Raw genomic sequence first — 9,584 nt, forward strand, 5'->3', positions numbered from 1 at the left:
GGTCTCTGCCACTGCAGTGCTGGAGTTACAGATCTACCCAGCCTTTGCTGGAGTCTGAACTTGGGTCCTCAGGTAGGCATGGCAGGCACTTGACCCACTGAGCCTATCTCCAGCCCTTGAAGTTCATTACTTGGATGGATTCAGTTGACCGGTAACTGGTGATGCTGCCTTGCCAGCTGGTTTCTCATTGGTTGGTTGGTTGGGGCCAATAACTCATTGACCTTTCATCAATTTACAAGAAAGGAGCTGTGCTGGCTCATTATCCCTCTTAAACAGGCCTCTGGTTTTGTTGTTGTTGTTTGGTTTTTTTTGTTTGTTTGTTTTTTGTTTTTGAGAAGGGATCTTGCTGTTTACCCCTAAGATGGTCTGAACTCTCCATCCCTCGGCCTCAGCCTCCTTAGTACAGGGAATGTAGGTTTGCTCCACCACCCCCAGCTATTTAAAAGAGTTTGATGTGGCAGGGCTGCTTCTAAACATTTCACAGCCAGTGATGGCAGACAGCCGATCTCTTTCATCTGTGGCTCTAAAATCATACTTCTCTCTCTGACCCTGTTCCCACAGGTTGACCTCTGTGAACTGAATCAGTGGGCTCCCCCATAGTTTGGCTTCTAATTGTGTTGATCTAGTAGACACCCACCAGCTGGAGTTCGGAGAGGCCCCCTTGTGGGCACGCAGGATTGCCCATCTCTTGGGCTGGCACTTCCCTCGCTGGCTGCCCTCGAGTGTTCCCTGCCTTCCACCTTCTGACTTTCTAATGGTCCTTCTGGTCCCAGGGGATTCCCTGGGGAATCCTATTATCCTTTGTAGGCTTGCTTCCCTCTGTCCTAAAACAAACAAACAACCTAAGGGTCGACTCTTCTAATCCGAGTTTGGATCTCCCAGAAGAATCAGATGATACAGGCGCCATCTAGCTGAACAGCGCTAATGTTAGTCCCATCTTTGGAGACAAGAAATCTGAGGTTGGAGAGAAGTGGCAGGTGGAGGGAAGACTTGAAGTCTGACTGAGCCTCAGACTAAGCCTTGCAGTCATCTCCAGGGGGAGCCCAATCTTCCTTCCTCCTTTAAATCCACATTGAGAGACAGCATTGCTTTCTGTCTGCTGAGAATCTAACATGTTTTTGGATTTGTAAAGTCAGAGAAGCCTCTGGGATCTTAGAGACCCCCAGAGCCGTGATTACAAGGCCATGGCCGTTTAATGAAGTGTTCTGGAGCTTGTGGGTGGGAGTATGTGAGTTCAGGTCAGTTGAGTATTACACTGCACTGGTCACCGTGATTGGGTCAGGAGTGAGCGTTTGACATTTGACACAATCTAGCCAATAGTATTACTTTCTTGGGACCATGTAGGGACATTCTATCTTTTCTGCCAGGCTACAGCATGATGAAGGATAAAAGCTGGTCCTGGCTTAAGCCACCATATAGGTAAAGTACTTTGACAGTATTGGGGTTGAACCAAAGGCTTCACATGTGTTAGGTAAGGCATCTCCCACCTGAGCTTCAGTTCTAGCTCCGATAAAGGAGCAGAAGCGGAACCAGCAAATGAGCAAAGTTGAGTTCTGTGTTATCATTTGAGACCTGCAAGCTCTCAGGCTTGAAATATATCCCTCTCCCTTTAATAGTTACTTTACATGAGACAATACATTTCCTTCCCCCATATAGTAGGATAGAGTCCAATTCTAGAGTCTCACCCTTGCCACTTACAATGGAAAGAGTTCTGACACAGTGAGAAACAGCCTGGCATGGGAGAAGAAGACTGTATCCATCAAGAACCAACACAAAGGTTACAGTATTTGTTCAGTCTTGCAAAGAATTGCTTCAAGATATGACCACCATACAGACACTCTTTCCCTTCCCTTCCCTTCCCTTCCCTTCCCTTCCCTTCCCTTCCCTTCCCTTCCCTTCCCTTCCCTTCCCTTCCCTTCCCTTTTCTTTTTTTCTTTTTGGTTTTTCAAGACAGAGTTTCTCTGTGTAGTCCTGGCTATCCTGGAACTCTCTGTAGACCAGGCTGGCCTCAAACTCAGAAATCCACCTGCCTCTGCCTCCCAAGTGCTGGGATTAAAAGGCATGTGTCACCACTGCCCGGCTCCATACAGACACTCTTAAAGCCAAAAAGGAAGTATTTATTGCTGGCCACTAGCTTCATAGGGAACTTACCCAAATCATGCAGCTCTAAGGCCTCACAGCCCTTCTCTCTTTTATGCATATCCTGGTTGTCACACTTCACTTAGTAAGCAGCAGAAGTATAGAAGTCATAAAGTGAGGTTAGTGCGTTTAGGGGCTCTCCTGGAACTATGGGCTAGGTCTTCGATGGATTGGGTCTTTGTTCCAATTTTGGCAGGTGTTGGGGCCTCTATGCTGGGTTTTAAGGTAGAACGGTGCCACTGTTGCTGAGGTCTGGGGGCCTGTTACAGAGTCACAGAAGTAGCTGCCCCTTCCTACGTCCTTTCACGCTTCAGAAGCACATACACAAAAAGATGACAGCACACACCTCCATGAAACACCTCCGTGACAGCCGTCTGTACACAATGTTAAAAGTGTCTGTCACTGACACCTGCATCCAACACATTTTTCTGAATCCTGCTCATTTTGGAAGCTTTAGTTTGCCAAATGTGTGATGCCAGGTTGATACTAATTTTTTAAACGTTTGCTGACTGAGTAGCCAGAATGAAGAAAGGCAGGGAGAGATGGTAGGACAGGCGGGGGAAGGTAGGTAGGGGCTGCCCCTGCACTGCCGACAAAAAGTAGCCACAACCCTTAATCCTTTTTTGGAACAAGATGGACTTGAGATTAATATTAATAACAAAATGTTATTTAGTTGACCTGGGCAAAAATCCCTGGGGTGAGATAACTAATAGCTGCCATTTGTTGTATGCCTCATTGGCAGGTGTTTTACAGTGCACTGAATTAAAGCTTCTCCCAGCTTGGCAATGGAAGGACAGAGGAAGGATGGTGGCTCCTGACCGTTCAGTTTCTTTAGCTTCAAGGGAACATATTTTAAGTTCATCGTAGAGGCTCATCTTTCTTCACCATGGTGGGATCGAGGATGGGAGACCTAGGCCATGAGGATCAGAAGGCTGAACCTTAATTTTCTGAGACAGACTGTAAACAAAAATGTTCTCTCCGGGCTGGTGAGATGGCTCAGTGGTTAAGAGCACCCGACTGCTCTTCCGAAGGTCCAGAGTTCAAATCCCAGCAACCACATGGTGGCTCGCAACCATCCGTAACGAGATCTGGCACCCTCTACTGGAGTGTCTGAAGACAGCTACAGTGTACTTACATATAATAAATAAATAAATCTTAAAAAAAAAAAAAAAATGTTCTCTCCATGGCTATGAAGGGAAGGTTCGTGGTCCTGGCTGTACCTGGAACCCATTTGAATGAAGCTGGATACACGGAGCAGAGCTAAGACAAGAACGCCCTTGCAGAATGGAGTCAGGGGCACTTGCCATGCCTGGCCAAGGCTGACCTAACTCTGAAAAGCCATTCCTGGGAATTGTATCATCCCAAAGTGTACCTTTGAGGGTGGCTTGGATATCTTACTTCATCCAATTTCTAGTAAGGAAACAGACTTGTCCAAGGTACTTCAGCTAGTGATTAGGTGAGGTAGCCATACCTATAATCCCAGCATTTTGGAGGTAGAGGCAGAAGGATCTAGGATTCATGGGCATCCTTGTTACATAGGGCTTAAGGCTAGTCCGAGCTACATAAGCCCATAGCAAAGACAGTCTTGCACTCCTGGTCCTCTTGCTTTCATTTTCTCAGTCCTGGGTTCCATTTGCTACAATGCCTGGTCGTATGAGGTGCTGGAGACTGAAGGCAGGGCTTAGGGAATGCTAGTCAAACACACTACCTATTGAGCTACATCCCCAGCTCAACCTCTAGTGAATTAAGATCTGGCTTTCATTCTAAACATACCAAACACATCTCTTCTTAGTCCTTTTACCATCATCCTACTAACTGACACATGAAAAGAGGACAGGTGACTCAGCCTTGGTCCCTAAGTCATCTGTTTAGCTCTTCAGGTGGCTTCCCTTGGACAATGCTATTTCTATGGCCTAGAATGTCCCATGCCTCCTTTCTTTGCCTAGCAAACCCCATCTTGTTACAAGCCTCAGCTTACATGTCCTATCCGCACTTGCTCCCAGATTAGCTTAACTCCCTGGATAAGTTGATACATAACTATTGGAGCCATGGTAATCTATATTTTTCCATTCTTACTCGTTTCATGATGATAACTGGATATTGCATAATGTTATAAAAAAATAACTTAACTCTCAATACCTAAGTGCAAAAGTGTGTCTGTGCTGTTTACTGTGGAACAGTGGCTGTCATTTGACAAAACATGAAAGCCATTGCTTTCCATTATAATGAATGTGGAAAAAAACACGTGAGAACAACAAAATCAAAAACATCCATGGAGAGCCGGGCGTGGTGGCGCACACCTTTAATCCCAGCACTCGGGAGGCAGAGGCAGGCGGATTTCTGAGTTCGAGGCCAGCCTGGTCTACAGAGTTAGTTCCAGGACAGCCAAGGCTACACAGAGAAACCCTGTCTCGAAAAAAACCAAAAAAAAAAAAAACCAAAAAACATCCATGGAAGACCATGGGACTATACTCCTGTAGTAAGTTGATGGCCCAAACAAAATGGGGGTCACCCATGCTGAAATCCCACATCACTTTAGCTGTTCATCTGAGAAGCTGGGGGACAGGATATTGGGGAGCAAAGTTTCCTAACGGGCAAGTTTTGTCTGGCATGATGAGGAAATACTCTCTGCTCTGCTTTAACCTTTATAAGAAAAATAACTTCAAAATGACCGTTTCACTGTTTCTGTCTTAGTTAGGGTTTTACTGCTGTGAAAAGACACCATTATCAAGGCAAATCTTACAAGAACAACATTTTATTGGGGCTGGCTTACAGGATCAGAGATTCAGTCCATTATCATCAAGTTGGGAACATGGCAGCATCCAGACGGTCATGGTATAGGAGGAGCTGAGAGCTCTACATCTTCATCTGAAGGCTGCTAGCAGAAGACTGGCTTCCAGGCAGCTAGGATGAGGGTCCTAAAGCCCACATCCTACTCCAACAACCCCATACCTTTTAATAGTGCTACTCCCTGGGCCTGAGCATATATAAACCACAACAGTTTCCTTCAAATTTTTCTTGCCTAAGAAAATGAATATGTGGCGAGTCGCGCTCCGCCGCCTGGGAGTGAGAAGTCTCTGGGGTCGGGGTCTGTCCACCGCAGACATGACGAAGGGTCTTGTTTTAGGAATTTATGCCAAAGACAAAGATGATGACCTGCCACAGTTTACAAGTGCGGGAGAGAGTTTTAATAAGTTGGTGTCTGGAAAGCTGAGGGAAATGTTGAACATATCTGGACCTCCTCTCAAGGCAGGCAAAACCAGAACCTTCTATGGTCTGCATCAGGACTTCCCCAGCGTGGTGGTGGTCGGCTTTGGCAAACGATCGGCTGGAGTTGATGACCAGGAAAATTGGCACGAAGGCAAAGAAAACATCAGAGCTGCTGTTGCAGCGGGATGCAGGCAGGTCCAAGACCTGGAGCTGCCGTCCGTGGAGGTGGATCCCTGTGGAGATGCGCAAGCTGCTGCAGAAGGAGCTGTGCTTGGTCTCTATGAGTACGATGACCTGAAGCAGAAGAAGAAGGTGGCTGTGTCGGCGAAGCTCCATGGAAGCGGTGATCTCGAGGCCTGGGAGAAAGGGGTCCTCTTTGCTTCTGGACAGAACTTGGCCCGTCATCTGATGGAGTCTCCAGCCAATGAGATGACACCTACCAGATTTGCTGAAATTATTGAAAAAAACCTCAAAAGTGCCAGTAGTAAAACCGAGGTCCATATCAGACCCAAGTCCTGGATAGAGGAACAAGAAATGGGTTCATTCCTAAGTGTAGCCAAGGGGTCTGAAGAACCACCAGTCTTCTTGGAAATCCACTACACGGGCAGCCCCAATGCAACCGAAGCACCCCTGGTGTTCGTGGGAAAGGGCATCACCTTTGACAGTGGGGGTATCTCCATCAAGGCTTCTGCAAATATGGACCTCATGAGAGCTGATATGGGAGGAGCAGCAACAATATGCTCGGCCATTGTGTCTGCGGCAAAGCTCAATTTGCCCATTGGTTTGGCCCCTCTTTGTGAAAATATGCCTAGCGGCAAGGCCAACAAGCCAGGGGATGTCGTCAGAGCCAGGAATGGGAAGACCATCCAGGTTGATAACACTGACGCCGAGGGGAGGCTCATTCTGGCTGATGCACTCTGTTATGCGCACACCTTTAATCCCAAGGTCATCATCAATGCTGCCACCTTAACAGGTGCCATGGACGTAGCCCTGGGGTCAGGTGCCACTGGAGTCTTTACCAATTCGTCCTGGCTGTGGAACAAACTATTTGAGGCCAGCATAGAAACTGGGGACCGAGTCTGGAGGATGCCCCTCTTTGAGCATTATACAAGACAAGTCATAGATTGCCAGCTTGCTGATGTCAACAATCTTGGAAAATACAGATCTGCAGGTGCGTGTACAGCTGCCGCATTCCTGCGAGAGTTTGTGACACACACGAAGTGGGCACACTTAGACATAGCAGGAGTGATGACCAACAAAGATGAGATTCCCTACCTGCGGAAGGGGATGAGTGGGCGGCCCACGAGGACTCTGATTGAGTTCCTACTTCGCTTCAGTAAAGAGAGTTCTTAGTTCACTCACAAATTGCTCCATCTGTCTTGAATTGGATATTTGACCTTCAAAATATTTTTGAATGAATGAAAATCTTTTAAAGACTAAAATGAATGTTGTTCTTTTTTTTAATCTTAATTTTTGGAATATTTTAATATGCTTGAATCATGGAAATCTAAATGATATATGACTTAATATAGGCCCTTTAAACTATTAAAACATCTTGTAATAATATGCATTTTCAAGCCATATTTACTATTTTTACAAGACAGGGAAAATCTTAAGTCCATAAAAATGGACAAAGGCCAGGGGGTGCACAACTTTGATCCCAGCATTTGGGAGGCAGAGGCAGCTCAATTTCTGAGTTTGAGACCATCGTGGTCTACAGAGTGAATTCCAGGATAGCCATGGCTATACAGAGAAACCCTGTCTTGGAAAAGCAAAACAAAATAAAAACAAAAACAAAAACAAAAAAAACAAAGCATACCACCACGACCAAAATGTAGAAAGGAAAATATAATGAATGACTTTGTTACATTTTTCAAGTTTTGATTCTTAAGGTAGATTATTTAAGTGTTCATATAACTTTCAAAATCTGATCCAATACAGTAAATAAATTAAAATATTTCCTTCTGAAAAAAAAAAAAGAAAATGAATATGTAAAGATAATGCTGAAAAGATAGAAGGCATGAGGACCTGAGTCCTAAAACCCATGTCCAAAAAAAGGAAGTTGTGTTTCAGCATACCCCTGTATTCCCAGTGCTGTGGAAGCTGAGACAAGAGGGTCCCTGTACTTGCTGGCCAGCCACACTAGCTTAATTGATGAGCTCCAGGACAGTAAAGAAGCCCTGCATCAAAGAAAGGTGAATTACATTCCTGTTCTCTGGCTTTTGTATATACACATGCACATACACACCTGCTCAAACATGCATACCTTCCTGTGGTGGTCTGAATAAAAATGCCGCCCCCCCCCCCCCAACTCATAGGAAGTGGCATTATTGGAGTGTGGCCTTGTTGGAGGAAATGTGTCACTGTGGGGTGGACTTTGAGATTTCAGAAGCTCAAACCAGGCCTAGTGGCTCACTGTCTCTTCTTGCTGCTTTTGGATCAGAACGTAGAACTCTCTGCTACCTCTCCAGCACCATGTCTGCCTGCATGCCACCATGCTTCCCAACATGATGATTATGGACTAGAGCTGTTAGCCAGCTCCAATTAAATGTCCTTTATAAGACTTGATGTGGTCATGGTGTCTTGTCACAGCAATAAAATCCTAGCTAAGACACCTCCCAAAAGAACTCACACATAGCTGGGCGTGGTGGCGCATGCCTTTAATCCCAGCACTTGGGAGGCAGAGGCAGGCGGATTTCTGAGTTCGAGGCCAGCCTGGTCTACAAAGTGAGTTCCAGGACAGCCAGGGCTATACAGAGAAACCCTGTCTCGAAAAACCAAAAAAAAAAAAAAAAAAAAAAAAAAAAAAAAAAAAAAAAGAACACACATATTTAAAGTAAAAATTATGAAATCAACCTTCTCTGCCCTGTGCCCATTGAGGCAATTTTGTGTTATTGCATGAGGGTCCCTGAGTCTAGAATTGGAAACAAAGACCAGGTAATATTTTTTTTTCCTTTTGGTTTTTGGAGATAGGGTTTCTCTGTGTGACCCTGGTTGTCCTGGAACTTTATATGTAGACCAGGCTGGCCTGCAACTCACAAAGACCCTTTGCCTTTTCCTTCCTGAGTTCTGTGATTAACGGCATATGCCACCACCACTGGCTCCAGTTAAGATTCTTAAAGGCCAGGAGATGGCTCAAAGTGTGTGGTGATTAGCAGAAGGCTTAATGTCCTTAGTTTGACCCTCAAATCCCACACAGTGGGAGGACAGAGTCGTCGCTGGTACCATGAGAGTGGTGACACATGCACACACATACAAAATAAGTAACTAGATAAACTAGATAATTAAAAAAAAAATCTTTAGGGCTGGTGAGATGGCTACAGTGTACTTACATATAATAAGTAAATAAATCTTTAAAAAAAATAAAAATAAAATAAAAAAAAATCTTTAAAATTTATTGTCATTCTGTCTTTTCTTTCTTCCTTTTGATGACTATGCTATTGAAAGCTATACCCTGAGGTACACTCCGTGGTTTTGTCTTTTGACATGAATTGCATTATTGGCTCTCCAAATGTGACCTGTGGGCCTGAAGCATCACCATCACCTGGGAGCTTGTTTGGAGATATGAATTTTAGGACCCACGTCAGATCTACTGAATAAGAAGCAAGATGAGTGGAGCAATTCCCAATTTAAGGTTTGCAAGCCACTGGGGTTAGGTGGGTGTGCTGTGACCTATGTGGAAGGGACACCTGGGGGCTCAGCTTTGCTGCTCGGGAGAGCTTCTTGATGGAATCTCTTAAACCCAGCACTTTTGGAGCTGGAGAGATGGTCCAGTGCTTAAGGACACTTGCTAGAGAACCCAGGATCTGTTCCCAGAACCCACATGGCAGCTCACTACCACCTGTAACTACACAGAGTTCCAGGGGATCCATCACCCTCTTCTGGCCTCCATGCTCGTCTCTGTATGCAAATAGAACACACAGACTCAGGCAGGAACAGATATATAAACAAGCAAAATTTAAAATAAACAAACCGCAGCACTCTATTTAGTAAAGCAGGTTAGAGACTAGAGCAAGAGTCACTACACACTTGGCCCTCTGAGGCTTTTGCACTTGCTGCTTCCTTCCCTCCATTTTCTAACTCGGGGTTCTCAACCTTCCTAATGCTGTGACCCTTAATACGGTTGTTCCTCATGCTGTGGTGACCCCAACCATAAAACTATTTCATTGCTTCTTCATAACTGCAATTTTGCTTCTATTGCTGTAAATCTCTGTGATTTCCAATGGTCTTAGGTG

The 9,584-nt window shown here is 45.2% G+C and overlaps 1 pseudogene; it reads left to right on the forward strand.

The window, feature by feature from the left end:
- Positions 1-5,186: 5,186 nt before the first annotated feature.
- LOC110298064 (cytosol aminopeptidase pseudogene) lies at positions 5,187-7,162 on the forward strand (annotated as a pseudogene).
- The last annotated feature ends 2,422 nt before the right edge of the window (positions 7,163-9,584 follow it).

Source organism: Mus caroli, unplaced genomic scaffold (assembly GCF_978045245.1).
Source record: "Mus caroli unplaced genomic scaffold, Mus_caroli_1 scaffold_8, whole genome shotgun sequence".
Classification (NCBI taxonomy): domain Eukaryota; kingdom Metazoa; phylum Chordata; class Mammalia; order Rodentia; family Muridae; genus Mus; species Mus caroli.